This window comes from Lonchura striata, chromosome 7, assembly GCF_050655825.1.
Source record: "Lonchura striata isolate lonStrDom1 chromosome 7, ASM5065582v1, whole genome shotgun sequence".
NCBI lineage: Eukaryota > Metazoa > Chordata > Aves > Passeriformes > Estrildidae > Lonchura > Lonchura striata.
This window is the reverse complement of record NC_140709.1, coordinates 22,290,338-22,315,412: the sequence shown is the minus strand read 5'-3', so window position 1 is coordinate 22,315,412 and position 25,075 is coordinate 22,290,338. Positions and strand designations below refer to the sequence as shown.

The window sequence follows — 25,075 nt, the reverse complement described above, 5'->3', positions numbered from 1 at the left end:
AATCATGAAAAATCCAATATTTTAATCTTTCTGAAAATATTTAACTCCCTTTAAAGTCCTTCTGATGATTGCATTTACTTCATGCTTGTGCCAGCACTTCTGTGTATGGGAGTGCTTGTAGATCCTGAAGGGACTGCAGAGCATCTTCTTGTTCCATCAGCCAGTAGAGAAATATTACCAGGCAGCAAATAAATGGTGCTGGCCAACTTCTACTCGGGTATGAAGGCATCTTGCCAGGGAACACTCTGATCCACATACACTGACTTCTTTTAAAAGCTGGACGAGTCTGAGAGGACTATAAAAGAAGCTAAAGTCATGCTAATGTTTTAAAATGGTCAACAAGATGACTAATAGACATTCAACCTATTAAGATGAAAAGAGGTATCATCCCAGTCTTGGAAGCTTAACATTGGAGACAATCAGTACATAATTAAATGATGGCAGCAGAACATTCATCTTGGCACATTTTCAGGGAAGTTAAGGTTTGTCAGACAAGCATGGTCTTTTTTGTTTGATGAAATAGCAAGTTCTGGTGATAAAAACCCCAACAAAGCTACACAGTCACATTGAATGGACTAAACCAAACAAAGAGATTATATTGAGTAACTAAGAACTGGAAGTCACCATGCTCTGTTGAGGCCTCAAGGGCTTCATTCCTCTCCTGTTGTACAGCTGGTGGTAACAGCAAGGCACGGGGAGGAGCACACCACCCATACAGGGACAGTAACCAGTCAGCCAAAAACAGAGCCAAGGCTGCTCTGGGGTCACACAAGGAAGCCAGGTCAGCCCAGGTGGGGCTTGGCACAGACACGCCTAAAACGTAACTTCAGCAAGGACCAAGGGCAGAAGCCTGACCTTAAATGCAGCTTGGAAGCCACAGGACAAAAGCCTCACAATAAGGCTTTCTGCTTTCATAGCAGCTCAATCCAGGGTTCCACAACTGCATGGCATTAGAGGGTGCAGCAGTGAAAGTCATGGTGGGGCTGAGAAGAAGAACCTGCAGAGCAGCTCAGGGCCTCAGCTGGGATTTGGGAATCACCGTAGCAAAACAAAGGAACACAGACTTTTCATATAATATACAGAGGAGGATGTGAAGGCAAGAAGATACACAGCCTTAATTGGGTTTCAGAAGGGGCTACCATACCTGAAAATAGCATTAGTGAAAATGCTTATGGGAATATTGGGTTGGTTCTTGAAGTACACTATGAAACAAAAAAAAAACAGGTTTAAAAAACCCCAACATTCAAAGAAAAAAAGAGTCACGAAAACATGCTTTAATCTGTTGAGGTTATCCAAGAAGGAGTTAAAAAGTGACTTAATCAAAGTCTGCAGGTATCTACATAAGGAAGAGATTTCTGATAACAAATAGCTATTTAGTCTAACAGAAAAAGGCACAATAAGATCCAATGGTTGGAAGCTGTCGTACTTTCTCTAGCATGGGCCATTAATCATTGGAACAACCTACCACAGGATGTGGTAGATCATTTGAAGTCTTTAAATCAGGACTGCATCTTTTCAAAAGAAATCCTTCTCTCAAACAGAAAATCTGCATCTGATGCAGAAACTGAATTGTGCAAAGACTGAGGTGAAAGTCTTTAAAATATATTAAATTAAAGAAAAACAGCTCAGTGGAAAAATTGATTGGCAAAAGAAGCAGAAAAAGGAAAAAGAAGCAGAGAAGTGAAAGAAAAAAGGTATTCTTTCTAAAATGTATGTCTTCTGTCCTTTAAACACAGTGTGAAAAAGACATGCTTTTTCCTTGAAGTTCATCTGGTGGCATTCTGGCTGCACATGGTGATGGGGTCACCAGTGGTTATTTATGAAGCATGGATTCTTGGGCATGGTTAAAAAATACCAGTTGGCCTTCTTTTAGTTAAATCCCATTCCTTTGAGGTGAATTTAATCATGCCTGAAACATATCTGTAAAACAGAAGCACTTTGAGTTTCCTACAGAGAAAAAAGGAAGATACCAGCCTGTGGGAGAGAATACAACTCTTATGTCAAAAAGAGGAAACAGATAGGGTGCAATTCCAGGGCTAAACTTACGAGTCCAGAATACCAAAGTTTATAATCAGAGCTCCCACAAGGAGAGACAGGAGTGTATGAGGATATTTGCTACTTCCTATAGTAAATAACACTCACTAAACATTTACATAATTCTAGTGTTCTGCTTTGATAGGAACTTCTTTGTGCCGGAAACTGCAAACAGAAAAGGGAGGGAGCAGACAATCCATGCATGGGAAGAGAGTTGCAGCCCAAAGCCTCCAGCAGCACAGAAAACTTGAGCTGGTCTTTCAGAGTTGCTGCCATGACAGAAAAAGGACTCTGGTTTCGTGCCTGCTTTGACCATGCATGAAAAGTTTTTCTCTGAAATTTTCTTTATGATTTTAGCCTCTGATATGCAAACAGCTGTTGGGTAGAAGTGTATGTTCCAAGTTCACTGGGCTTTTCATGATCAGAGAATAATAGTAAAGAGCTGGATGCAGAGATTATGCTGGCTTTGCTCCACCTGCCCTTTGGGATCCAGTAGTTACGTCCCTAACCCTTCTGTGACCTAAGCACATGTAATACACGCAGCATGGCTCGAGATGGCGCGGAAGGAAATGAAAATGCACAGGGCCATACCTGCTAATTTATTATCTGCATGCCGAGGCACACAGCGGCACCGCTGCGTGTGTGCACGTGCTCGGCGAGCTTGCATGCCACATGTGCACCCCATCCCCCCGCAGCAGGACAGATTCCAAATTAAAACTGGGACCTCTCTGGAGTAAGTGGTCCTGGAAAACCTGTTCCTGGAAAACCTGCTGCAATACAAATAAGAATCAGTTGCAACAATTCAGTACAGTTCCTACTGTCAAGTCTTTAAATTCATTAGCCATTTCACATACTTTGCCATTTACATTGTTGGATCACTTCTTTTCTTTCCATAAGCTTATAAAAACAAACAATTAGTTAAGACAATTTCTATGGCTTTTCTCCCCACACAAGTAATTTTTAGTCTTCCTTTTTCTAAAGCCTGCTGTTGGGCTGAGCAGCACTTTTAACCCCTGGGGTCTGTATTTCACCAGTGATGGTCGCCAGATGAGGCTGTTTCAGGCTGACACAAAGTACCATCTCCAGAGGCTGAACAGCTCTGAATTACCCCACAAGTGCTGCTGGCTAGAGGAGCCAGGGGGAAGGCAAGAGGTTCAGCTGCTGTTCAGCATGTCACAGCACCAATCTGTCAGTCAGCACAGCCCAGATCCCACACAGAAACCTCCATGGGCTTTGGATCAAGCCTTAAGAATTATAGTACTTTGGGACTGTGTGTGCATGTGTGTGGTTTCTGGGTGTATGTTTTAATTTTGTTTTGTTCTGGAAATACCAAGTATGTCCTTTGAGACCATTAGAAATGAAGTTTATATAGACATGGTAAAAGACCACTGTAGGCAAGGATAATAAAATATTAAATCATTATGAGAGACATAACAACTGGTTTAAAATAGGAAGTGCTGAGTTTTCCAAGTTCAGTAAGTATGATTATTTCTCTCTTTCATTTTCAGAGCACCTGTGATTATATAGAACTAACAATTTGAGAACTGAAACAAACTGGGTTTGTTTATGAGCAAGCAATATAAACTCATCTATCAGACTCATCAGTATGTGGGCCAAATCATAAATTACCATCTTACTGTTGGCTTTTAGGGAACAGTGACACTTCCTCCATGTGAAGATATGCCCCTTATTTTTGAATCAGGAAAGCTAAGAGCTTTGCTTCTGGCAAGGACAACTCTAAAAGGAATCATTCCTAATGCAATCTGCCCTTGAAATAAAGCTTCCTCTCATCTGTATTCCCTGTGTCATCTGATACGGGCTTCAAATATAAAATTTTCATTGTTTTTCTATGACATTGTCAGGATGGGAAGAAATATTAGCAACATGATTCCTAACAGAATCTGCATGAAGTCATCACACATTTGACTTCCTGCTAGACATAAATCCATTATCCTACAAACTGTGTTGCTCACATGACATTCCTACTAAGCAGCTGCAGTTGATAAGAGCTATTCTGCATAATTTGCTTTGAAGTATCTTTTAAGATAGGATTAACCAGATGATGTATTCTTTTTTCCCTCTTTCCCTCGGTCTCTCTTGGTGGTGGTGGTGATGTTCTCATCATCATCATGGTCCTGTTGCTACAGAGATGTTGGTGGACTGCAGATATCCACGTGGTATCTGTACACCTTGTGAGCAGTTTGTCTGTATCTTACACTAAATGTGTTTAAACCTAAATGTTTGGACTGCTAGAAAGAACACAGAAGAATCTGGAACTGCTAATATCAGAAAATAAAAAGCCACTGTCGTTAACCAGTATGACAGTGCTTGAAAATACATCTGATTTACCAAGAAATAAATATTCTGCCTTTCCATCAGCTTGCTTTTAAGTCCAAGTATGTATTGTTTTTCAAACACTTTGTCATTATCTGAAAAAAAGAGAATAGTTTATATGTTTATTGAGTGACTAAATCTCTAAGACACTGAATGGTTTTGTATTTTCTTCCAAGGGATAGTCTTGTTATGTGGAGAATCACATCTTTGCCCACTTGTTTTCTGCCTTGCTTGCCATATACAATGCAAAGGAAGTAACTGTGAAAATGTAAATGAATATTCTCATGTAAGTGGTGCTAATATGATAGCATCCCGTACATCTGAGTGGCTCAGAAAACTAATGGGCACGATTCTGAACTGTGGAAACATGAGCCATGGTGAAAAAGTTGGAATTCAGATTTATTGCTTCTTTCTTCTCATCTTCAATGCTTGAATAAAAAAAAAGAAACATTTAAAGAATGCAAGTTTAAGTATCTTAATCTCATCAGCTTCGGCTTGGCTTTTTGCTCTTCTATGTTCAAATGAAGCACCTCATCAAAATTACATTACAATTATAAATAAAATCAAGGTCCACTTTTTATTAACTTTTGCTTTTTATCCTCCCTCTGTTTAAATGCATCGGCTCTGAAGTTTCCTGGCTGCAGCCACTGGGTGTTTAGAGGCAATACTGCAGACTTTTATGTTTTATGGATTCTACAAGAACAATATAACATGATACTGACAATCATAAACAGATACTAAGTTGTTTCAGTTTGGAAACAATTGCAGCCATATAACCCTTGGTGGGCTCTTTTATATGAACTTTTATTTTTCTCCATACAATGGCTAACATGGGAACTGTCCCCCCTCCAATAGAGCAGCTTGTATTTGCTCAGGAAATGGTTAAGTTACAGCTGGTCACCCCTGTTACTTCATGGAAATGCTTTGATTTGTCTTCCATACTAAAACAGTTAGAGTCATTTGTTTTACTAACAACTCCCCTCAGAGCAGAACCTCAATACCATCTTAAAGCAAAATTAACTTCACACATGACTTTGTCAAGAAGCTTATTTCCATCTCAGGAGAGTTCAAATTTTATGAAATCTGGACACAGTGTAGTTAGGAGGACAGACTTTGGAAATGTTATTTCCTTCTTTGTGCTGCCCATACTGGCCATTCACCCAAGGATTTTTCAGGTTACATAAAGGCAATGCTTTCTTAAGTGTATAAAAATGCCTGTACTTGACCAGGCTACCCAGCTTGGCCATTGCCAAGAAGGCACTGGGCAAAATATTAATTGTATCTCCAACCTGCACTCTGACTTGTTCAAAGCAGAGGATGTGTCCACAGCAGCTACACTAAAATAACTTTATTTTTAAAACTTCTGATAATTTGTAAAATATTTGCCATATCTAAGAGTAGGGATTAATTCTGGACAGGCTAATCCCTTTCAAAATGGGGAAATGTAGCTTCAGCCTCCCAAATTGACTGACAAGGCAGCTTAAAGATACCAGCAGGAGTAGATGAACAGCAAACATGGGGTCTGTATGTACCTTAATCCACGCTTCTCTGAGGAGTTGTATGAATATGAAGTCTTTTACTGTTAAATTTAAGTCCTGTAAGGGAAAAAAAATTATTGTAGTTTAATAGTGCTAATTCTAGTTTGTCTAACACCTCCAGGCCAGTTGAGAAGACTTTCTGGACTTGAAACAGAGAAAAATGAAAGATTTCTCTTTGTTAGAATTTCAAAGCACTTCGCATTCACTACAACCCGCCTGCAAACAGTAAAGCTCAGAATACCAGCCTGTATCAAGTCATTAACCTTTTAGGACTCAATCAAAGCAGTGTTGTGTGACATTAATGAATGCTTTAATGTGGTATATAAAAGCTAACAAACATGGAAACTGGCAATGATTCATCAAATTTAATATTCCATCAAACATTTAATTTTGAAGACTGACACTTTTTTAAAATAACGAAATAGACTACAAGTTCAGAAGAGTGCCTTTAATGAGAGTCATTCCCCTCTTTTAGGACTTTTCCAAATTGCATTTAGATGCCCAACAAAAGCAAGAAAAGTGCATAAAAATCTGAAACAGTTATGCAACCTTCTAAATAACATTTGAACTTATTTTATGGAATCTGTTGAGAAGAGTGAAGGAAGTTGTCCTTATAAATACACTTGCAGTTTAGGTCACACATTGTCTGCAGTCATTGCTAGGAGGCAAAAGCCCTGTTGTAAAACAGCTGGGCTTCTTGGCTTGGGGCAAAGGCAAATTCCACAGCCAGAAACCTAATTAGACACTTTTGGAATTCACAGCACCCTTTCACGCTATGACCTTTTCCTTTCTCTGCCTTCCCCTTGCTTCTCCACAGCTCACCCCCATATGTCCTCCTCCCCCCTGTCCCCACATGAACATCTGATCCCCTCCTTAATAAATATGTTGCTCTTTATTGCATAAACATTGTCTTCTGGCCAAATTCAATCCTGCTGGTCGCAAGACCAACTTGGAAGTCAACAAGTTTATGTCATGGATAAATTTGCCCCTGTGATGCATTTAACTTGTAAGAGACTCTGCTTATCCAGTCTCCTAAAAAATTTTGAAAATATGGACTGCAGAGAAGTGATTTCAAAGAAACAGCTTTATCTGTCCTGGAAAATTTCAAAGTACCCAAGGAATTCTCATGTTGCCCTGGAAAGAAAAGCAAAATAACCTGACATTTTTTAAAACCCATCAACACATGGTCTAAATCTGCTCCACTGCCAGGGCACCCACCTGAATGCAGAAAGCCCAGGTTCAAATTCCTGGAGGGACTTGAACCTGGGTCTTCCACATATGACAGGTAGATATGCCAGCTCCTGGTCTCACACTGGCTACTTTTTGGACTGAAGTAGCAATTCTGTTCTGAACCTGGCTTTTTCCACGGAAAGATTTTGTATACTCACAAAGCATTTTTCATATTGACAGCTAGGTATTTTTTCAATGAACAGTGCCTCACCACAAATTTGCCAACCTCCTATACCCTCAGACAAACACATTCAAAACTTTTCTAAAAGACTAGTACACTTTAATTTAAATGTTGCTTGTGTCAAGAGGAAATAATATACAAAACCACATAGATATAACAATATAGGTGTCTTATAAAATAAATGTGCAACTGATAGAAATGGCAGGCTATTAAATGTCACTGAAGATGTATAATTTATAGTGAGACTATTATATATCATTTTCTTAAATTGTTTTTATAATATAAGCTGCAGTTCTTATCCAAACTCATTTCCAGCCAAAGAGCATGTTCCCTCACACAGATTTTTCACTTAACTAAAAACTGCAGGATTCATCCATTAAAAAAAAAAAAAAAGTATGATAAATAGGATATTTTAACTGAATTGGGTAATAGAGAACTGCTGTGCCACTCCTGAGAAATGTCTATAATTCACTTATGCCTTCTGGTATTTGTATAGCATGTTGACTCATGAATCACAGAGTAGCTATCATAAAAAAAACAATGTCTCCTTGACAAAAATACATTTAACTCAGCTGAGATTTGCAGTTAAGATTCATGCCTACATTTTCAAAATCACAAATGCTATTATGTTACACTTGGGGAACTGTTTTTGTAGACCTGTGCACATTGGTGGTACATTTCCTGCTCCGAATCCCAGAAAGCACTAACGGATTGCTTCTTGTCACTTTTCTGCAGCAATATTCTCACTTTGCAGATGGTAAACCTGAGGCAGAGGAGCTTAGTAAGGAGATAAGGTGAGAAGGAAAGTTCAAAGCTCAAAGCAGAGGGCAGAAGTAAATGCTGCTTTGGGAAACTGGTGCCCCATGTTTCTCATGGCTGCCAGCTCCAATAATAGTACCTTGCTTCCTCTGCAACTACCCACCAGCAGTACCTTTTCTCTAGCTGCCCTTCTGCAGAAGCAAGTGGACTTTTAAATTTTTTTTTTTTTTTTATGGAAATGTATCTTTTTCACCAGCCAAATGTATTCTGATATGGTGCTGGCCCACAAGGAAAGATACAGACAGGTTTAGGCAGATTTTTGTTAAATATTTAGAGCAGTTGGGATAGGAGCAGGTAAGAGGTGCCTACCAGAGGATGTCAGTATGATTTTGTCACATCTGAAATGGTGAGAAACAGTACTTGTCACAATCATTGGCATGGGAAAGGGAAGAAAATACCTACAGGGTGTGCAGAGGAAATGATCAGATTCAAGTTTCCCTCCAAGGAAAAAGATTTCATCTTCCAAGGCCTGTGAGGCAGAGAGAAAACATCAGTTGTTATTTGGAGGGTGTCAGAGGTCCCAGGTGAGAGGAGATCCTGCAGAATAAAGTCCCAATAGCAACAGAGAAAAAACCAAAAACCAGAGGGTTCTTTGTGACATCAAACCCACAGAATATTGCCTCTATCATGGCCACTGGGGATGCACAGTCCTGGGCTTCACTTCACAACCAAAGACAGGCACCTCAGGCTGACTTCCAGCTCACCCCAGCGTCGTCTCTTCAGCCTAAAGGGGTGAAACATCTCCCTCAGCCTGGGCCCTAAAAATATCTCTTATTTCTTCTTCCCCAACAATCGTGTATTCACTACATGCTACTGCTTTTTTGCTTGAGATTCATTATTTCAATCACTGAAAAATACCGTTCATTATAATTTGCAACTATTGTTTTAATAATAAACTAAACATCAAAGGAACACTAAGTGTGCATGATTGCTAAGTGGCCAGCATCCTCAAAGTCCCCTGGAAAAACTAATTAGTATGTTACTATATATCTGCATACCTGGGAGATAAATGTTGTTCTCATCCCCTTCCCTAAGGACAGAATGGAGATAGTTCAGTAAAACACTCTACTTCTTAATATGCAGGGTTTGTTGTAGGAGCAGCTCAATTCATATTTCCACCAGTTTGATGGTAAGGGAGCAGCAGTAGCAATATTAATCTGCAGTAACCTGTCAGTGAACTCTACAGCTAATATGATGTAGTTATGATTTTACCATCAATCAGAACTGAACAGGCCCTGGACAATCCTTACAGCACTGCCTCAAAAAATCTAATTGTGCTAAAGCTTCATCAGTTTCCAACATTTCTTTTTTATCTGTCACAGACTTTTGGCCTACTACACAACCTTTTATTATTGGTCTTATTGCATTAGCTTGTAGGACAAAAAAGAAAAGGCTAAATCTAAGAGTTCCCCTGCATTCCATCATTTGTTACCATGTAGGATCCTATTTGACAGTTCCATATTATTTTAGATTTAGATAAATATTCTTAGGACATATGGTATTGCATGAACTTTTGAACCACTGATGGCTAACATATAAAAAAAAGCTAGCAATATTTTTATCTCTACATTTGCATGTTCAAATGTAGAAGAAATAGATAACAAAAATGGGAGAATTAAGCTGTAACCAGGATTGGACTAGACAAAATGTAAAGCCAGACTTTGTTTTTTCTTTTAATTAATTGTATTCACAGAGCAGAAGAATAGTTGAAAAATGAATTATTAACAGCAAATATTAACTTCTACGGGAGTTAGAGTTCTACTAGTAATTAAGATAACTGTTCATTATTCTTTTCGGGCATTTTTAGTACAACCATTTATTATGTAGCTTTGTAGCTTAAATTAGATGTAGATGTGTGTGTGTGTGTAAATATCATAAAAGAAACACAGACAGGCATTCTCAGCCAGAAGCTTTCCTTCAAACAGTGGCCATAAGAGATTACAACTTGCAGTGAGAGACATTACAACCACACTATTTCTGGTGAGTTTACTATGCGAGAAGTTCTGGTGTAACTTTTGTGATTTTAAACATATAAACCCATCAAGGAAGATGAACTATTAACATTATCTGTTTAGTCATTTTAATCTTTTGCATCTTAAATGTAATCAGGCTTTTCAGAACTAAAATTGCTAATCAGCATGTTGGATAAATGTTTCCATTTTAAAATGTGCACATTTAGACATAACAGCTGGCTGTAAAGAATATATTTATATTTGTGATTTAATGTATCACAAACTTTATATTTGATTTCATTTAGCTTTACCAAGAAACTGAGAAAATTTTTGCTAGCATGATCTGTTCTGACAGCAGTTTTACAGCAGCAGAAAAGCCCAGAGTAATAAATTAGGTGTGCATACAATGCATTATGTAGTCTTTAAAGCAAGCATGTCTTTTTACCAAAGCAGGTTTTTTTACACAATTTCAAGTGATTTCATCCCTTTCTAACATGAGCTTTATTCATGCGAAGCAATACAGATTGTGCATAAACAGAACACAGCACTCTACTACAACGGCTGTTCATTAATTTTGCAAACTGTGTTCAAAACTGAAGGGAAATATTGTTTTTAGATGAATTCTAACTTCAAAGAAATACTTTTGATGATATGAACATCAAATGAATAGCTGAGTTTTAGCCTTCAATCAATCATAACGTAAAGTAATTGTAATCTAATAAAAATAGCCATACAAAATAAGGAAATGGCAGTTGCATCCTGTTAAAAACATGCAGGAATGCAACTTTGGAACTACTGAGAGAACCGAGGCTGTAGAAAGACAAAAACAGGATGTTAAATTCTTACGACAATTGGAAGCAACTGATTTTTTAAGCACCCGCCACCACCCGTGATAATTTGTTCAGCAGCCTCTAGGGGGTCCTGTGCGACTGCAGAACCCTGCAATTTCATGAGCATCTAAAAACGGGTTATCAGAGATACAGGCATTTACACTGATGTTGATAATGTCCAGCTGCATTGTCACTGCTGCAAATTCGACTGCTACACTAGTGCCAGTGTTCTCTAAAGTGAAAATCACAAAACAAGTTTCTTGAAAACTTCAGCCCACTTCAGAATGTGTACTTGTCATCAGGGCAATAATAAAAATATTCACTATAATTAATATAATTACATTAAACTGCACATAGTCATTCCTTAGGCAAGCGTATTTAAATGCCAACCACAAATTTATTCACTTTCCTTTACATTTTTAACAATTATTTAACTCCTTGTTTTAGAAGACTGTCAGTAAGGAACACTAGTTTTCCTTAATTATTTCATATTCCTGGTTTTGCAAGAGGCAGGAATTTTACCACCACATACTAATTCTCCTCTGTACTTTAAGAGTCAACTAGAAGATGTTATAGGATTACTACTATTAAAAAAAAAATCACTAGACCGTTAATAACAGAATGGAAAAAAACAGTTAAGTTAGTGTGGTACAATGTGTCATGCCTGGTCAACCACAAATATAGCAATAGAATTATAAGCTCAGTTGGTTAGAGAACAATAAAGCCACATAAAAGTTCAAAGATTAATAACAGTATAATTATCAAAAAACCTCAAGCCATTCTTTAATGAATATTATAACAAAAATAACAACATTTGGTGATTTTAAAATCTTATAGTCTGGATTTTTCAAACATGAGAATGTGTAGTCAGAAATCTTGATTTTCTCTAGAGAAGGTCATTGAAGAAAAGGCTGAATATTACCATAGCCTGCTAAATTATTCTGGTATGCTGTGATACCTGCAAAGCTGTTCAGACATTGAAACAAATGACTCCTCTTAGTCATAGCTGTCACAAGAGGGTGAGTCTTACCTCATACTTGTGGGGAAATTGATAGAATGAGCTATACAAATAGTTCCTATAATGAGGATTTTCTTAACCTTTATTATTCACATGGCCTCACTGTTACATAAAAGGCAAAGAAATGACAGTTCTAGCTGGCACAGCTTTAACTACAGATAATAAAAGACCTCTTGCTGGTCAGTAAGTTAACTTTACAGTCAAACTTGGGCAATCTGTAGAACTGGGCTGGACGAGTCCAGGAATCAATGTCTGGCTTTGCTGGCCTCACAGTTCATAGCTAGAGGAATGCTTGAATACATTTACTTCTGGGCATGGTCCTTCTCTGATGTACTGTCAGGCAGGGATGTATGCCCTCTTGCATCTGACACACTTTGATTGTCCTACATCTTTGGAAATCAACATTTAAAGGAGACTTATCCAAAATGGAATTTAATTTGCTTAAAGCCTGCAGTTTAAGCTGTCTGTGGGACTTAGGGTGAGGTTTGTCCTGGTCAAAAACCACAGCCACACACAACCCCCACCACAAGTATGCTGTGACTGGGTCAGAGGTTTGGTGGTTCCTGTGGCATGGGAAAGCTCCCAGGCAACCTCCTGAAAACACAGCCCCACCTTCCTGTGGATTTATTGCATGGAAATTGAAATAAGATTAGTAAAACCAAAGTGATGGGCTATAAAAAGGATTGCAAAATATACAGTGCAATTGGATATTGCCCAGCCCATGAGAGCATTTTACACTTCAGCCAGAACACCAGTTACAGTGAGGTCACTGTACCTGCACACAGCTTATTTTGCATTATACCAGCACTGCAATACAAGTTGGAGTGAATAACAGTTAGGAGCAAGCAGAGAAGTAGAATATTAAAAATTGCCAGGTTAGACTGTAGAACACTGGCACATAACAGGTGCAATTTTTTTCTCATTTTAAACATATTTTTTTAAGATTTATATGTGTTTCAAAACAGTTAAGCCCAACATTTTCTTAGACTACCTACTACTTGATCTACAATACACCAGCTGCTGCCTGTTTCATCTCCCAAAATAGAAGCTTAGCTAGTGAAAGCAAGAGAGCTGGACAGCATTTTCTCAGCTTCTGCTAACCAAGAGATGATGTAACAAGTCCAGGAGGTTCAGAACTCTCCAAAAGGATACACTGAGAATTCATTTCTTCCAAAATGTCATTGAGGGGGTGAGTAACATGCATGCATGGGACCGTGAGCTATCTCAGAGACAACCCAAGAAAGAGGCAGACAATGTGAATAACAAATGTCTGTTACTTTGTGTTCAGTCATAGGAGACCTCACTCAAAGCACAGTCAGGTTAATAACACTTTGAATGTTTACTCCAAATTAATCTGTCTCAGATTCTGTATAACCACAAACAAGTCAAGAAAGGCTTACTTGTGCTAAAAAATATGAGATATCAAAATTCACAAAATTGAAAATAAAACATGACAGGGAATCAAACGTGTCCTTACTAATTTCAAAATGCTAATATTTCCTTTTTGGATATTTAAGCTTGTATTGAGTTAGCCTGAGTTTCAAAGGAAAATGTGACCTCAAACAATTTTTGTTTTCCATTAAGAAAACGTTGACACAAGTCCTTCAAAAATTAAAAAAATTTTCCACTACTTTCTAAATCAAACAATTTTGAAACTATGACCCTTCCTTGAAATCATTTTGGTTGCAATGACTCACTAGTTTTATGAGAAAACATACCATTGTGAGTACACGTGACTCCCTATCCCCTTGTGAAATCCTAGAGAGAACAGATTCCCATCCTGTCACATTTGGGTCCATTGCTCAACATTTCTGTGAACTGGGTAGACACAGGAGTATTTTAATTCTTCCTTTGTATATTCAATAAATAAATAAATAAATAAAATTGTGTTGTGTGTGTAAAGCAATAAGGAGATTAATATCAATCTTAAAAGGAAAATTAATAGTTAAATAAAAGTCATAATCAGGGCATGAAAGCCCTTGAAACTAGCAGCTTGACTGGCTATTTTCTGATACATTGACCTTATGTACACAGTGAGGGCAGTGAACACAGGCCTGTTCTCCATTCCCATCAGGGCGCAGGGGAAGGGTTACAGCAGCCCATCATGCAGCCTCTCTGCTTTTATTCTAAGCCAAAAGGCAATAGTTTCCTCTGTAACTGAGCTGAAGGACACTTAAAAATAATTAATAGGACTTGGTGCAATTAGCATTATTTGTTGTGTTGTGTGCCTTCTAGTTTTTTATTGCCTGCTTCCAGAGCTTAAAGACTTTTCTTCAGAAAGGTTGAATACCAACTGTTCTGAAAGTAGTCCCAAGGCAAGACAGAATATAAATAGCTCTGCAAGCACAACAAGCTGAAGGCTCCACAGAGGCAAAAGTACATCAAGTAATTAAAAAATACTGAACTATATAAGTAGGGAATATCCCTTTACAGTTGCAGGACATATATATTAAAAACGCTACCAGGATCTGAGTTGTTTTTAACTGTCGTGCCAATGGGAGTAATGCATAAACAGGAAGGGCAAATGCACAAGGGTCCACATGCAAAATTCTCCCTGAGGCCAATCCACCTTCCCCACTTCCCCTCAAGGAAGGAACAAGCTTTTGTCACCCTTCTAAAAGCACGTAAGCCATGTGTCCTCTTCCTACAGCTGCAGATCCAGCAGCATGGTGTGCCTAACCATCCAGTCCCAGGTGGCTCTTGCCTCCTCCAGTCCCTCTCCAGAGGACCAAGAGCTGCCAGAATGATGGGCATGGGGTGGACATGTGGATAAAGTCCCCAACACAACGCCCTTATATATTTATTTATTTGCTTACTTACTAGACCATTACTTATACCACAACTGCTTTATTTCCAGAAGACCTGGTTTCTCCACACTCCCAGAGGTGGAGCAAACCCAGCCATATGTAGCATCCCCCTGCAACAGCAGCCAGGTCTGACAAGGAGCAGCTATCTGACAGCACAGGGGAAGGCTGTGCTTTAATTGCCTCTTTTTATGGGCCTTTCATACTGGGATTGACTTGACTTTATAGGAAGGCCTGACATGGAACCAATGCACAAGGCCTTTCCAAGTCTCAGGAGCCCCTGAAGGGGGGCTAAGAAGGGCCCTACCTGACACTGCAGCACCATCCATCATGTCAGCAACCTCCACAGCTCTGGGAGCATGATTTGTTAGTTAACACAGCCTTTGTTAGCTCACTCTCCAGTAGCATACACCAGTGGAGATCTACACCTTTCAGAAAATTGCCAACAGACAAGAAAGGATTTATCAAAAACTAGACCAGGTCCAAACTATGCACTAATTTGGATCAATAAAAAATGTGTCCAAAAATATTTGTTTATTTATTATCAAGATGATCTTTCTTGCCATAGAATCTGAGGCAGATTATCTTCACAATTAAAATGATACTGGTGCTCCTAAAATCTAGTTTTTATCTCGTTTTAAATATATGCAAGGGGTAGGAAACAGAAACCTTATGGATGTGGACTTTTGCCTGTCGTTGTTTACCTCTTTATTTATAAGAGCAAGCATACATGTACCACAAATATTCTGACAACTACTGGTGGTGCACTGCATGCTGTATCAGAGGAATAAAGAACAGAGCTGATGGAATGGGGAGAATAATTTACTGTGCAGTAGTTTCAGCTGCCAGTGACTGCAACAGGAACTCAGCAGATGTTTTCTTGATAAAGGTTGTTTCTTGTTGCAGAAGCAGCAGCAAAATCCATAGTGTTTTTCTACAGGACTCTGCACATCATAATTCTGCCATTTCAGTTAGTCTTAACAGCTGGGGGATAAAAAAATGTTCCACTGCATTATTTGAAATTTGTCACGTTGATTTAGTTTCATTACTGTTATTAAATTTTATTCTGGAATGGTTTACATATCAAGAATACATAATGGGTTTCTATGTGGCCTGGGATTTATTCCTTGAATGAGGAAAGGACTCTACTGTGACAAAGTCATAAAGCCTTATTGACTTGATCCTTTGCCATAAACATTGGACTCAGGGAGTTAGACTGCATAATAAATTGATACAATGGTTGTATTTTCATCAGGAGAATAACTACTTCCAAAACAGAACCTAACAGTAAGTCTAGATCTATGGAATTGTTTTAGAGATCTTCTATCACCAGGCACAAATAGGAAAATATTCTCCTAATTAGGCAATAAGGGTAGAGAGAAACAGCACGAATATGCATATTTAACATATTATTCAGATCCTGAAGGAAAATAAAATAAGACAAAAAATGTAACAAAAATTAAATGTGCACAGACATATGGAAGGATATAAATATGCAAAAGGGTGTTTCTAAACAAAGAAACACCTTTTAAAATACAAGTTGTATTGAAAGACAAGATGAGCAAATAAATGGAAATTACAGACGATACTCCAGTTTAATTCAAATTCAGTTTTTGGATCTCTTCTTTTCTAATGGGACCACTCACAGGTCCAAAAAACTTTTGAGTTGGCTCTAAATTTTGTGTTATAAGCCAACATTTAAATGTGAGTGACTGCCATTTTGTCACGTTCCTGGAAGGCAATTTGCACACAGGAGAAAGTTGCCATGTCATATAATGTAAATTACTCAAGATCACATGTCACCTCAGAGAGATATACTCTTGCTGATTTGTAAATTAAAGACAAGCCACAAAAGTTCCTAATTCCTTCACAACCTAACTACTCATGAGTTTCTGCTGAAAGACTGCCATCAAAAGGCAATAAATCTTCAGGAAAAAATATCACAATGCTAATTCTAAAGCACTCATGACTTTTTCCCAACTTTCTCTGGAATATTTCTTCCAAAAGAAAGCAGATGGCAAAATACTCAGTGGGTCAGCTTTTGTGTTCAGACACTCCCATGGGTTTCCCTAATTCGAGTTGTCTCTGCACAGACATAAACAACAGAAATCGCCACCCACCCTTCCTTAAAATCATCACATTTTTCCTTGCCTCACTATCAGAAGCATTACTTGAAACCAGCATGGCTGTTCAGTGCACTCTGGATGCATAAGCAGAAGGGGAAAAGCAAAATAACATTTCTCGCTGAATTGGATTCACAGATCCAGGACATGCCTGGGTCCAGCTCAAATCCACCCTTTTCCTGGTGAAGCCCTTCGACAGATGACCTAACTTTGCTGCTCCTCTACCAACCCAGCCACCCAACCAGGCAAAACCAGGTCTTCTCTGAAAGCCACATAGCACTGCTGAGCTGAAGTGTCTCAAGAAGCCAAATCACTCTGGAGTACCAGATTATTTATTTACTCATTTACTGGGGAGAAACAAACTCCTTAGAGGACAGATTTGCAGAAGAATTCAGCGCTGACCTCATTGTGTCATTATTGATGTCAGCAAAACGTGCTGAAACAAAATAAGCCCAGTGATGGACGAGACAGCAAACCTCACATGGTGTAAACCACTAAGAGGTTCAGAGCACCTTCACTCGCTGCACTGCTGCTAACAAACAAAGCCCAGCCAGGGACAAGGGCTTCTGGCAGCTCATGAGGGAGCGTGTCAGGCCACACAGCCCTCAGCGGTGTCCCCAGCCTCATGGGCGCCGCAGACGTGTGCTCCAGCGCGGGCAGCTCCATCCATCGTGTTTGTGCCGAGGTCCCGTGTGTTGCCAGGGGTTACTGCACACACAGCGAGGGACACGGGCCGCACAACGAGGGGAAAAGCCTTTCAGCCCAAAAAAGGAAAACATCAGCTACAGAAATGCAACGGCAGAGGCAAACCACCAGAGATAATCAAATGTTAATATAACTGCATTCCTTTCCAGTGTAATGAAAAAACATCAGAAAGCATAAAGAATATGCTGCAAGTAACAGAGGGGTTTTTCTAACAAAAAATTCAGATAACTCATATGCAAATGTATGAAGACTATAAGAGAAGAGCCACTGCAGACCTACAAAATCAGCCTGGCACACCTCCATAAGAGCTGTGCTGCTGGGCTGGGGCCAGTCAGGACCCCATTGCTGTGCCCCCAGCTGCTCCCAGTGCCCACAGCCACCACCAATCCTGACCCAGCAGAGAACAAGGCTGAAATATTGCTGCTGGCACCAACCAACCATGAGGTTCAAGCAATCCACAACTGAGGGAGGCATTAAACCTTTATAGCTGTGAACACACCAATGGCATCTCCTGAGCAGCTGTGCAGGCGAAAGGCAAGGAGCCCCCCACAACACCTATTCTGAATGAAGGACGCCAGCAAAACAGCCAACACTTGAATGTTGCCTGCTCCATCTTCAGACCACACACATTTGCTGTTAGTCACCTAAATACAGGCTGTTCTTCAGGTGCTCTCATTTCTCAAGCTTGCACACTGTGAGAAAATAATACTCTGTTAGTCCTAGGTTAAAAAAAAACTTTACATTTTTACAAGACCAAAAAGCTGTTAGCTTGAGAGTCCTGTTTTCTATAAAACTCACATTCATAACAAGTAATAAATATGGAAGTTTGCTGCAATATAACCCATAAGTCTGCCTAAAATGTAGATCTGAAGAGATCTCCATTAAAGGCAAAGTGCAGCATAGGCTTCATGCCAGACCATTCTTTTGTTTCTTTTCAATAAGAGAAAGAGTGCCAACTATGATAAAGTTTTATAAGGAAGTCACCTATTTTCTAACAACATGACTGAAATTAGCCATTCATTACATGTAGGCTCTTAACTACTATTAATTGACATCACTTTCCTTCTCATCTCTGAGCAAGCCAAGAATACTTTTTTAAATTGCATTTCTAACTCAACATTGATATTTACTGCATTCCATATAAAATTAGACATTCCTCTGTTTAAAAGGAATCAAATAAAAGCCAGAGACCTGACCTGCTAAGTGCAGTACTTTTCACACTTTTTACCAATTTATTTGCTAAGATTCACATTTAAGGCACAAGGTTGTAGCAGAGCATCAGATGACACACACAGAAAAAACATGCTGCTCTGAGTCCTTTCTGCCTAAGCACAGTGGATTCATAGCACATTGAAATCAACAGCAGACTTTGCATAGACAGTATTGAACTTGAGCTGCATCCAGCAGTATGGAAAAAAAGGACAACATGCTTTGGGCTGAAACAATAGTTCTGTCAATTAACCCAGCTACAGTGCACTGCTACCATATCTGGGAGGACTACAGGCAATCGTTGCAGCATATTCCAAAGAACTTCTGAAAGAGTGAGCCCTATCTGTGATCAAATTAGTCACTGTAAGAATATCCCTAATAACTTGAACTTAGATGTTGATAGAACAAGACAGCATCTCAAAAAAATTGCTCTATCCAGGAATATAACTCAGAATGTTAAGTATTAGAAACGTGAATTATTAGATCAGTCTCATGCATTTCTCCTGACAACAGGAGAATCTCCTGCAACATTATTTCCTAGTTCTTTTGTGTGCTTGTTATTTTTTTTAATATATCACATTAAATGGTAAAGAATGTTGGGTAAACAGAATAAGAGATTTTTTTATTTTTTACCCCACTATAGGTCTTGTTCATGCCACACGATCAGTTTGCCTCACTGACATCCCTTTGCTTTCCCACCTTTAATAGGAGAGATAGCAATACCTGTCTGCTCCTTAAGACATTTATGCTTATTACTTATCACTTACCAAAATCTTTCAAACTGAAAGAAGTGTCACAGAGGCAATATGAGACATAAATTTGTCTTTCGCGGTGTTTCTTACTTCCTTTTTGTGTTGAGAGCCAAGGCTCGTTTCTGATAGCTATCATATTCTACTCCTTCTCTCATCAATTATTTGAAGAAGTTAATGTCATCCAAGGCTATGTTTCTAATAATTTTTTTTTAGCTGTGTAATTTAAAGAGTGCAAAATCATTCCATTTCATCTTATTCTGGAGATCACTAACTGTAATTATACATGGAAATGATGAAACGAAGAAAAACTAGATATACTCTAATCCACTTTCGGGGTGTAGCATAAAAAATCCAGGTCAGTTATGCTAATTTCAAACACTGAGTTCACCAGTGCTTCAGAAAAATAAAACTTGTATCAAGTTATGGAGTAAATGTTGGTTCACAACAAGGATTTCATTTTCCTCACAGAAATAGTGGAGCTAAATAAATAGACAAATTATTCTCATATGACTATTTGATCAATCAAGAATTACTAGTAAAATATAAACACACCTTAAACCCAATCCCAAACCCAAAAGACACCCCTCCCCAAAACCTTCAACCCTCCCAAATTGAAAAAAACATATTACAAAATTTTATGTTATGCAAAGAGTTCAAGGAGATTGACTGTGGTTCTTTCAAAGGCTATAATAAATATTCTTTGAAGAAAAATAATGCTAGTGAGAACAGATCCATTCACACATGAGAAGAGTAAATTAAAGATTCAGAAATGCCTCTGACATTAAGTTTCTTTTCAAGTATTTCCTCAGTGGAAAAGAAATAGGAAGAAATGCTAGGAGCACTGAAGGAGAGTGGGATGAGGATCCTGTGAAAGAAACTGCAACAACTAATGAAGGACATACGGGAAACACACTGGGGAAATGTGAACAAATAAAAAAACCTAGACAACATGCATTCTACAGGACTTAAAAGAATTAGCTAAGCTCCTTTATATTCATTGTGCACAAGACATATAACTGAAAAATTAAAGCAGAGGAAAATATTAACATTACCACCTTAAACAACAGCAAGGGTACTCATAAATCCAGTTTCTGTTCCTAATGGTCACTCTGTCTTCAGTGAGCCTTGGGTGCAGGGCCTTGAGCAAGGACAGAGGACTATCCTAGTGCAGATGAGCTTTAATAGGGGCATGATGTTGTATCTCACAGGATCTTAGCTGAAAAGTAATTCACATTGGCTCTGCCATTTCCATATGGCTTTCAAGTTGCTGAGGTAATGAAATTACAGGAAATAAGCTGCAATGTAGCAAGGTGGTGGGAACTGTCTCCTGGCTGCCATGTGGATGACTATGAACAGCCTGTTGGACTTCTTTTATTAATGATCTGGAAAAGAGAATGCACAGCACTTTGATGAAACTCACAGGTATGAGTGTGAAAGACAGAAAGACAGTGTACAAAGAAAATAATAAAGAATTTCCCAGAGAAGATAGAACCATGGAAACAAAGTAACTAAAGGAAACTCAACTTGGAAAATAATGCAGCCTGGGAATACATCTGAGAAGGACTAACAGGAAGGTGAAATCTCAGATGTAATAATGATGAAAGAGATGTAGGGAGATAGCTCGGGCTAAATGACATGAATTGGTAACGTGCTGTGGTGTGAAAAGGCCAGCACAGTATGAAATAGGGTAAATACCGTCATATCACTGAGAAACGAACCAATACCACTTTCTGCATGCTGCTGGTACAGCTCCATCTGGAATATTATACCCATTTCTGGATATTGACAAATTTGAGAGCTCAGAGAAGAGCACCAAACATGATCCAAAGACTAAGAGGATTGATTTATGAGGAGACATTAGAAGAGTTAAAAATATAAATTGCTTGGCTAAGAAATGATTAATGGGGGACATGATAACAGCCTACTAATATTTGAAGAAGACCACCGGTGAAGGAAAGGCATTTTTCAGCAGTATTCTCAAGGAACGTCAGAGTTCAGAGAGCAACTGCGAAGTAAAAACATACACTGAGTATCAAGAAATGCTTACTGATCATGAATTATCATAATCTGAGGAATAATTTCCTCAGTAGGAGAGGAATGTGGCTTTTTCCTGTGGCTTTCAAACACAAACTTGAAGAATTCCTTAAGAAACCTATGAACCCACAACTGCAAAAGTTTGAACTCCAACCTCTCTGATCCATTCCAGCTCAGCCAAGCTGGGCACAGTCTACAATTTCCTCTTCCCCAAGATGATTTGGGCATATTTGTAAAGATGTTACATTCTGATTTGTGTTTCTTCCCATGCTGTTCACTACCCTGGCATTCATAAAAATAAAATAAACAATAGCTGCTCTTAGAGAAGTACTTTTGTTACTTGAGGGCCAGTTAAAGTCTCAGCACCTGTCTTACCACTGCATGCAAATAACAAACCAGCAGCTGGACACCTACAGAGCCTTTCAGTGACTGGGCTTTTGATGAGCTACATTCACAATAAATATTAGATTCAAGTGCTTCTTCCTCTCTTTTTAAGGTGAAAAAATAACAGTATAGCAAAGCCTGACTATTCTGGTTTGTCAGAAAGCTCATGGTTGGCCAATAACACTGGAAAAACAGTATGAACCTGGCAAGGCATGGAGCTGGCAAGGTAATTGGAATCCTTCTTCATCCAGCCACAGAGTTCTTCCCAGGGAGACACAACGCTGTAACACGTGTCATGCAGCAGCAACAGAAGTTTTAAATCTTGAAGCTGCCTTAGCTAGATATATCTCCCAAAGTTAGATTAATTGTGTATCTTTCATCTTCAGCCATCTCTGAAAAGCCTTATCTTTATCTCTGCTTTCAGAGGTCCATAAATTTCTCTGTGTTCAAAGGCTTCATCCCTTCCCCCAGTCCCTCTCTAGTTCAGATATCCACAAACTCCAGCACGACTGGCAAATCTCTCGGTATTTAATCCTCTTAAATTATCTTCCCCTTCATACCTCCTTCCATGTCTTTCACCTATTTCCCTCCAATGCTTCACTGCTAAGTTCATCCTTGCTGAATCCTTCTGCTGGAAACCTCCTTTCTATGAAAAACATCCTCATTAGGAAGGAAACCAACATTGCTACTTTCTTTCCTGCTAATATTTCCCTAGTCCTGGAAACTTAAATTATTTAAAGAATAACCAAGAATAAAGAATTGACCAAGTCAATTTTAAAACCATGAAGTTCGATTGAAGTTTTTCACTTTTTCCATGGACATCTTTTCCCCCTCTCCAGAGGCAAAATTCTCCATAAACTGTTGCCAATGGTTTTGCTTAAAGCGTTCACTGAAGAACCTAGTGTGAAATATATTCAACTTTGACACTTGTTTTCTGCTAAGTAAAGGAATTTAAATCTCTGAAAAAAATTGATTTCATTTATAAGCAGCCAGCCATGTTTTCAATGTAATTTTTGTTCATGTGTTTCTTCATCAGATATGACTGATTCAGGTAGATCAGTCCCTGTACACTAGGTTACCATAATTATGCACTATACCCATTTCAAAATTAGTTCCAGCTAGTTAGCTTCACTGCACGACAATTCACACTGACAATTGAGAATTTAACCTAGTTTGATGATGGATGCATATAAACAACAAAATCCATAATTTACACACTGTAGAAAATAAACGCTCTGGCTGGCCAGGGACATGAAGCATATGAAGGGTTTTCATTTTAGATGTTTGAAAATTTTAAACTCAAGCAGCTTTTAATCAACATACCATTGAAAACAAATTTCAGCAGTTGCATTTCTTATTCAGCAGCAGTACAATGTAACTGAAAATAGAAGCTCTAAAAGCTTGATGGTCTATTACTCAACATGTGCTTATAATAAATTATATGTAAATAGCAGTTATGGTGTACTAAGAAAAGCCAGAAAAGACAACCAGTTTCAATAAGCTGAAGGGGCTGAGAAAAGGGCCATTTCTGTCCTACTGTTCTGAAATAATTCCTATAATGCAAACACTTGCATGTATCACTGGTTTCTATTATTATCAAGTTGCAGTAGCATCAAATCCCATAGTACTAAAATAGTTTTTAAAAAGCTAGCATCAGTTACCAGAACTAGACACTGTTATCCCTCACTCTCAGCATTGGCAGCAAGGCTGGAGCAGGCTCTGGGCTGAGGAGGAACTGCAGGAAGTGTGCAGAGGGTGATGAGCACTCAGGGGTTCAGGGTGAGATGCCCTGAGCCTGCAATCCCGGTAATTCCAACAGAGGTGGGGGCTTATTCCCCATGAAACCAAGAGGTGTTAATTGGGCTTAAACAGCCATGGTAACACCAGTAAAAGGGAATTAAGGAAAGTGTTCGGCCTGAAGCACTGGAGCAATGAGCATCTCCCCGCACATGCAAATTTACTGAAATAGAGTGAATTTTCCCTGCTAATACAAGGAAGACAGGCTGCCTTTATTTCTGAGTTTGGTTTCCTATACTCTTAACAGCTTTCCTTTTACTCTAGGTGAAGATGGCTAATTACAAACCACACAGACAGACAGTGAAGACTGCACACTCCACCGAGAGACCAAGATACAGGCTACAGTTTTTCAAAAGGAGGAAGAAGATAAAGCTTCTTCTTCTTCATAAGAAGAAAATGTTATAAAAATCAGTCATAGATTCAGCGTGTGGAGCAATGGCCTCCATTAATCCCTCTCCTGCATCCCTGTGCTGTAGCCGTGGAACCTCATCCATTACTGCCATGCTGTGGGTCCACGTTAGTCCCTCAGCTCAGGGTGCTGGTTGGAGGGAGCTGGATGCTGCAGAAAGCAAACATATCCTGGAGACCTGCCTATGAAACACAGGACCTAGCACAGGCTGAGAGAGAAAACTGGTTCCCTTTGGATTGTGCATACTTCTGAGGGGAATGAATTTGGTACAGAGGACTAATTGGATGAGACACTGGTAAGACTTCAACGTTGTGAGTAGAAACAAAAATCTCAGTGGAACAGTACAATAATTATTTAAACTTTTTAAATTATAATTTTTAATGAAGAAAAATAGAACCCTTCAGCCAAAGGAAATTTTACAGCAGTGATTGCTCTGACACGAGCAGCAGACAATAAGGGAGGTGCCAGCCCAGGAAAATGTTTGTGGAGCCATTGACACGCATGGGAAGATAAAAACTAAAAATCCAAGTGAACTCGCTGGCATAATAGTAGACAATATTGCAGCTGATGACAATAAAGCTCCCACTAATACTTCAGTAGGAAAAGGTGCCAATAAAGAGCTTATTGAAAAGCACACAGAATCAAAGCTTGATTTGTATTTAGAACAACTGAGTTCCAGAGCATGCATGGAGCTGTCTGTCACCTGAGGACACTTTTTCCAACAGAAAACAGAAACCCAGACTAGCTGCATTATTAGACACTGGGGACTTGTAAAAATGGAGGCTGAGAAAGCAAAGCAAACTCCTCAGTCAAACTCAGTGCTGTCAAATCCATCTCATCCTGGAATGAGTGAGAGCCGGTACTAAACTTCATGGGGATTCTGAATTTCCTGGAAATTGCAGATGTTTATTTTTTACAGTAA

General features: G+C 38.9%; 1 long non-coding RNA gene across 1 annotated transcript in view; it reads left to right on the top strand.

Moving 5' to 3' along the window:
- Window positions 1-24,790, top strand: part of LOC110482853 (uncharacterized) — a 49,762-nt gene extending 24,972 nt beyond the window's left edge. Inside the window, exon 4 of the long non-coding RNA XR_014956731.1 lies at window positions 24,009-24,790. This is a non-coding gene — a long non-coding RNA (uncharacterized LOC110482853). The remainder of the gene's footprint in view (window positions 1-24,008) is intronic.
- The last annotated feature ends 285 nt before the right edge of the window (window positions 24,791-25,075 follow it).